Genomic DNA, 8005 nt, shown 5'->3' with positions numbered 1-8005 from the left:
TCGCTCCTGCAACTCACCTCACCCCCATCACCAACAGTCCCACCCACCTCAAGTGATCCACGGCAGCCATTTTGTGCCAGATAGTTTCACAGAAGGGTCAACTGCCATGTCTGACCCCAGATTCAAACCCCATCATTAACATCATCTTCCTTTCTTCACTGAGTGTTGCTTAACTGTCACTGGACTCCACGTTTGGCACTCTGTAACTTCAGCCTGTTTTTTTGTTTTCTGTTGTCTAGTGTTGATTAATTGCCATAATCCTTCACAGTCATCAGAGATGGGCCTTGTTAGGGGTCGAGGTGGCAACAAAAGGTCAGCGGTCAGAGTTCACCAACAGGGTCAGCGGGCATGCTCCGTAGTTCACCACTTATATGATTGAGAGGGAGGGAGAGAGATGGAGGTTGTTGTTGCCATCAACACCAACTGCAAATAACCTCGATTGGTTCCAGCAATAGCCAAACGTAACTGTCATGGGCCCCAGATTCCCGAAACCATACGCACGCACGCACGCACGCATGCACGCATGCACACACACACACACACACACACACACACACACACACACACACACACAGTAACTCAGTTGCTACCATCAACACCAACCCAAATACTCCCACATTGCTCTCCAACAATATCCACTGTCTTAGTCATTTGCAACAGATTCCACAAAACCACTCACAAACACATACACACACACACACACACACACACATTTGTTTGTGTTTAACACGTTACAGGGGGCCGAGAGCAGTCAGAGGGTATCAGACACCAGGCGAGCCGGGATCCCACATGAGAGTGATTAGTGATTTAGAGGAATCCATGAGTGTATTCTTCCCCCAAACCGCAACACATCACCCCAGGTCAGATAGGGAGGGATGGGAGAGAGAGGAGGGAGAGTGTGAGGCAGAGAGAGAAGGGGGTGAGGGAGGGAGGGAGAGGGTGAGGTGGATGAGGGGAAGGGGGAGATGAAGGGAATACAGGGAGAGAGAGAGAGGAGAAGCAGGAGAGAAAGTGGGTGAGACTGCATAACTGAGGGGGCCAACAGGCCTGTTCTCGGCAGACGCTTGCTGGGGGGGAATTCTGTTCACTACATCCAAGTCTAGACTCTGAGCTTGTTTACAAATACTGCAGTCTCCCCTCCACCATACACACACACACACACACACACACACTCACACACACACACACACACACACACACACACACACACACACACAAGCTCATATGGAGCTAGAAACAATAGCTAACAAGGATGTTGGAGATTTTGTTGATTTTGTTCCTCTGGTTTTAGTCTTTCTTTCCCCCTTTTCTCTCAATGAAAGCAGTCATGCTTGCACTACAAGAACAATCCAATCAAAGAAAACTTAAATAAAATACCCTTTTATTAATGTTACTTTGATTTAACCCTGAGCTTTTTTCCACAAGTCTCACTATTAAATCTGCAGCAAACAGCACATGCATTTTTTTTCTTTTCTTTGATTTTCTTTCTTTCACTTAAAAAACTATTTGGCAGTGTCTTGCTTTTCTGTGTTTTGCTACTTACTGTAATTATTACCATACAATGCTGTAAAAAAACAAAAAATATATATGTTTTTGTGTAGCATTAACATTGAATAAAAAATGGAATTGTTTTATACCTTTGGGCTGAGTGTTTGTGTCCATTGGAAATGCAATTTGCCTATCTTACTCGTATGTTAAGTATGATGGGTATAAAATACCCAACATACTGTGTAACAACTCAACAAAGCAGTTTCTAACGTTATTGACTCACTGTTTCATATACCAACAATATGCTATTGTTTTTATGTTGTATTCAACAGAAATTCGAAATAATCTGCATGTTTCTTGTAGGTGGGTCAATGACGTGATGTGTACATTTTGTGTCCGAATGTAATCTTTTCTAAAGTTAACAATTAATATATATATATATACATTATGTTAACTAACACTATTTGCTCTCCTTTATTGAATACACAAAGAGTATATGGTGATTTTTTTTACAAATTCAGGCACTTTCAGCTCTTTAAAGGGTTGAAAAGTCATTCGGTACAATCGTCCGAACACAAATGCAACCAGCTAATGTGCCATTAAAATATCTAAAATGATATTGCAACTATTATATAAACATTCTGGCATGATTTTACAAGGGTTTATAACAATATACTGCAAAATGGTTAAGGATTTTTATGTAGAAATGTTTGCTTTCCTCAAATCACTTTTGTCACCCAAAAAATATTTCACTGATATCATTCGGAGCAACCAATTTCAAGGCACCATTTTGGATCAAATCAACTGATAATCATCATGTGACAGGATATGACATCATTAAGACCCCTGCAGCAGCCCCTCTGAGTGAGAAGACATTCTGGCTCCACTGTCCCAAACCAAATTCCTAACATGTTTACATGTCATGGCAATAAAGTCTTCCGATTCCGATTCTGATTCTGAAGTAGCCAGCTCTCTCTTAAATGTTCGATAAATGCACTCCCTGTTATGAATGTCCTCAAATATCATTCGGTACAACCGCTAAAACACACTGAAAATGTTGAAATATTTTAGAAAGATATATTTAATATGAATTCTTATATCGCTAAGTTCAAGCTCAAGGTCAAGTTCTCACGTAGGTAGCTAAACATGTGCCTGTTTTAACTGTTTACTTGAAGTAAATCATTCGGTACAACCAAAAATAATCATTGGGTACAACCAGAAATCTGGTTAAATATAAATATAATGCTTGTACCGAATTATGACAATCTATGTTAGTCCTATTTGCACATCTTTGGGTGCAAGATATAAAATATATTATGAATGGAAAATGTGTTATACATCATTTAACTTTTTAACTTTTTGCACTTCTGAAAACCTTATTCGTCATGGACCCAGGTACTGTAATCTTCTGAGACAAGGTAAACTTGGACAATGTGTCGGTCACTATTGTAATTGAAGGAGTGATAGTTGCACACGGGTGGAATAAGCTGGTCGCATGATGGAAGGTCCCCAAGTTAACAATGACTTGACTTTGACTTGTTTCAGTTTGATGTGTGTGCAGTGGGTCGAATGCAAGTTGCATGAATCTCAGGAAGGAAGTGGGACAGAATGCATCATAGGTCTTTTTCAACACATGAATTAGGTTGTTTCAGCACAGACTCAGACCTCCATTCACACCATCACTCCATCTTAATCAATCAAGACATGACATTTGCCTCGATGTCCTCTTGCAAATGTGGAGGTTTTTTGAAGATTCAGCATTTTCCTCTTAACTACAGGTGAGATTTTTCATGTCTTCAAAAAGATCATAGATTATGGTAATAATACACAAGTCTTATGAATACTTTCTTTTGAGTTCTCTAAAATTAGAAGTAAATGATACTAGCCTTACCTTTATGGTCTGTAACTATACTTTATACTTATATACTTTGGTTACACCATGAAAATACAGTTGAACCAAGAATTCCATATGAAGGAAATAAACAAGTGGCATTACAAGATCCTAGGTTGATGGAAGTCAAAGCTGTTTTTAGGTGAGGAAAGTCAGGAACAGTTACGTGGTGACTACATGATGCTGTAGGTGGTACCTGACAGCATTCACAAACAACAGGAAAAATAGAATATTACTTAGAGTACCTCTTAAGACCTCAGAACTGTTCAACAGCAGCACGACTGGTCCCACTGTAGTACAACTACTATCACCTTATTACCTCATCCTACTTGTTTCTATTATCACTGTACTCATTTACTTTATTCTATTATTGTTGATTTTCTATTCTGCTGTTATTATTGCTCCTATTGTTGATTGTTGATGATTTTGTATCCTGCTTTATTTTATTATTGATTTTGTATTCTGCTGCAATGCTAATGTTGTACCTGAACCCAATAATTTTACTCTTTGTACCTGTACACTGATAAAAGCAATTCTGATTCTGATTCTGACCTCAAGGGGAATAACATGGCCTTGATGTCAGCTTGTCAATGTGGCTCAAATTCAAAGGGAGATTTGTGGATTCTCAGCATTTTCCTCGTCTTCGTTCCAGGTGAGATTGTTCATATCTTTAAAAAGATCACAGATTATAGTAATAATACTAGTCTTGTAAATAAATTATATTAGTAGTTATAATAATAATACTAGTCTTATAAATAAATTATATTAATAGTTATAATAATATATTTCATCATCACTTATTCGTGATAAACTTTGTACTAGGATGTAAATGCTAAACATTTAAGTGGCACCCATATTATATCTTAGTTTGGCATGTCTGAAGACTCCCTGTTTTATTGCCATTTGATGCAAAGAGACAGTTTATTTGTGATAATGGACAATTAAATAATCTTCCTTATAATTGGTGTAGTAATATACATACAGTAGATACCCTATAAAAACAAATATATTAATTCGAAAATTACATTAACTATTGTCCTTGCATTAAGATGGACTCAATTCAAGTTATTAGGTGATTTGTTGATGACATATTAGCTCATTTTAAGAGTGGCATAGCAAAGGGTCTGAATACTGATGTCATGAGGTATTTCTATATTTCAATTGTAATACATTTTAATTTATTTTATTTTAAATTATTTGTAATTAATCCATTTTAAATGGAGCCTATAACACAACAGAATATGGAAAAAGTTAAGGGGTCTGAATACTTTCCGAAGCCACTGCAGGTCACACGGTTGTGGGAGTGAATGTAAAGGTACCAACCGTGGTAATCAGCTGATCAAAATACAAAATGAAGTACCGTATTTGAGTGTTTTTTGGTCCCAAATTACATTCATATTGCTCCAGCTAAATTAAATGTATCTACCAAACACACACAAAAATGTTGTACATTGTAAAAGACCCATCCCACCCTCTGTTCTACAATCGTAAAAAACAACCTTGACATATTGTAATGAGTCCCGCTGACTATACAGTCAAAGAGAAACTGAGAGTCCCATCTCAAGCAATGACCAGTAGATCGTAAACTATTGGACTTTGGTGGGGACTTCCCTTTAAATTCTATAGGGACTTTTTCAGGTAAAAACACCACATATTATACAGTACATACCATGACTGTGACTCATCTTGTTCTCTCTCATCTCAGTGTTTTCGGCTCCTGTGGTGAAAGAGAAGTACCAAAGCTACCGATGTGGCCAGGGTGCATTCACACTTGACGCACTATTTGGAACAGTGCATGGGCAATGCCATCAGTATTGGACCTCCAAGGAAAAGGTCAGCATAAATTGAAAACACCTTAGATTTGTATGAAGGGCATCAACATCATTTTAATGCTCTGCTCTGGCTCTGAGGAAAGTCGTTGGACCAAAAATAAGTTTGCAAGTGAAGCACCGTGTGTGCAGTGTTTCTTTGATCACACGTTGTTTGTTTCCATTGCTTGTGTTCCTTTTTTGATGACACCATCACTTTAGGGAAATCTGGTGCCCTGTGACTGAAGACTATAAAAAGTCAAATGTGTGACAAAATCTATTGAGGCATGACATACACTTCATCAATGATAATGAATATATGGTTGATGGTGAGATCTCTCTTTTAACTGTTGTAGGACATTGCCACTTACTACAATGGCACTAGTGAATGTTGGAGTCCATGCAAGGAGGTGTCCTCTGGTACCATCATCCTGAGCGAATGTGTCAATGTTACATTCACTTATGTTTGCCCGGAGGTAGGTGATATTCACCCTCCGTCTCACTGTGCTCTTTGACTGCAAAGACTTTATGAATGTTCCTAAGGCTATGAGACTACATAACGTTTCATAAGAGGGTGCTACCTAACCCAGCTAGCAAGCTTGTGGTGGCCTTTTTCGGCAGAGTCAGCGGCCCTCTATCGGTAAAAACTGTCGGCATGGCAGCATTTTGCTCATCGACGTTACGATGGCCTAACAGCTACAAGCCGACCCCACAACTGCCAACTGTTGGTCTACCAATGGCATGCCAGCCGTCGGTCTTCCAATAGCATGCTGACGCTCATTGGCAAACCAACTGCCCTCCATCGGAATGCCAACGTACTAGTGTCAACGTACTAGTGTCTACTAGTGACAAACCAACTGTCAGTCCATCATTAGTGGTCCACTGTTGGGCCGATAGCAGCATAAAGCCATGATGACGGATGCCGTCATTTTAGCGTTTTACCGGAGTCCGGTATTGGCTGATTAGCCACTCCGGCCTGATAAGAGCTTACTGGCTGGGTAATTGTGTACCAACCTAGAGTATCTTCCCTTATCCCCATTTTTCTTACGCAGGACAAGCATGAAATGGAGGTGAAGGAAGTCCGGCTCTACTTCTTTGGTAAAGTTTCCTCCAATAGTGTCTAATTGGTTTATTGGTGGAAACTGAATAGGTTTAGGTGTACTGGACCTAGCTTGGTGGTCTAGAGGCAGACTGAACACTACTAACAGAAACACACACACACACACACACACACACACACACACACACACACACACACACACACACACACACACACTTCATACATTGTATTGATACCTACTGTCGCATTTTCTGTTTTCGTATTATGTATATCTCTCTATTTGCTCCTTAGTGAATATCAGCAATCATGATGTCACTATACCAACAATGACTGCTAAAACTGATTCTACCACTGAAGATGCATACATACATTATGGTAAAGTATAGTGTTTTGTTGCTGTTTGTTTACACTTAACGTGTTTGGCAGTACACTGACCCCTAATTCCCCTCAGTTAATTAACAAATATTCTCTTCTGTTTGTATTTCAGGACCTCAGTGGTTGTGGGCGCTTCTGGTCATCCTGATCATTGCTGTGATCACTGCTACTTTTCGTGTGTACTACAAAAGATTTAGTCCAATTCCAGATTGACCCATTATTGAGTGCAATACCGTATGACAGTTCTCACATATACAATATATGCTATTACATTTTTGGTTTTAATTGCAAATTGTTCGTAACAAATAAAGAAATGAATAAATCGTAATTAATGATTAAAGATCTCCAAGACCACACTGAGAACACTGGGTGACCAAGCCTTCTACTCTTTGGTTACCTTGACTCTTATAACCTTACCTGTATGTCTTGCACTGGTAATTTTATTTAACTTTTGTACATTGCTTTTAATGCAATTTTAGTCATTTCTTTAATGTATTGTAAAGCTTTTGGGGATTTCAGCTTATAATGAAAAGTAGTAAAGATGTGTCTGTGGGGCACGAGGAAGAGGGGGGTGTTTGGTTTACTTGGACGTGATGCTCTCTCTCTGTCTCTCTCTCAAGAGTTTTTTTTTCTGTTTCTAGGGTCAATAAGTAGAAACTCAATATCAGACAGAAATCATATGAAATTCCTTGTTGTTGATTGAGTCTGTCTGCACAATGGAACCAATGGAATAGTCCTAAAAGTGCAAAACCTGGCCACCTGGCACTCATCTATCTCTTTCTCTTTCTGTTGGTTTACTTTGTTCTTTCATTAATTAGCCTTTTAAATAGAAATGCATCCTCCCTTCCAGTAAACTAGCCACCAAACACATATGACACCCTCCTCTTCCTCCCTGTTTCTCTCTCTTTCAATTCCTGGCACTACAAACGCCGGGACTCCTCCCTCTCTGTCCATCTCTCTCTCTCTTTCTCTCTCTCTCTCTCTCTCTCTCTTTCTACTTCTTCAAAGGATGGAGAATTATGTCCCTTTTAACGAGGAAGCAGCTTTTGAAGTTTGTGTAATTATTAAAAGGACAGAGTTCAGTTCTCTTTCTCTCATTCTCTCTCTCCCTCTCTCCCTCCCTCTCTCTCTTTATGTTGGCGACCCTCTCTCTCATTAACTTTTTGGTCACTCCCTCTCTCTCTTGACTCTGTCTCTCATTCTCTCTATTACATTTATGCTTTTGCATGTCATCGTCAATATAAATTGATGAGGTGTAAATAAAGGCAAAAACTTGCTTTGTTGTTTCAAAGGATAAACTATATTGCCTGAGCTAAGTCTCCCTCTCTCTCTCTCTCTCTCTCTCTCTCTCTCTCTCTCTCTCTCTCTCTCTCTCTCTCTCTC

Source organism: Nansenia antarctica (assembly GCF_963989245.1).
Source record: "Nansenia antarctica genome assembly, chromosome: 10".
Taxonomy (NCBI): Eukaryota; Metazoa; Chordata; class Actinopteri; order Argentiniformes; family Microstomatidae; genus Nansenia; species Nansenia antarctica.
This window is presented reverse-complemented; position numbering follows the sequence as displayed.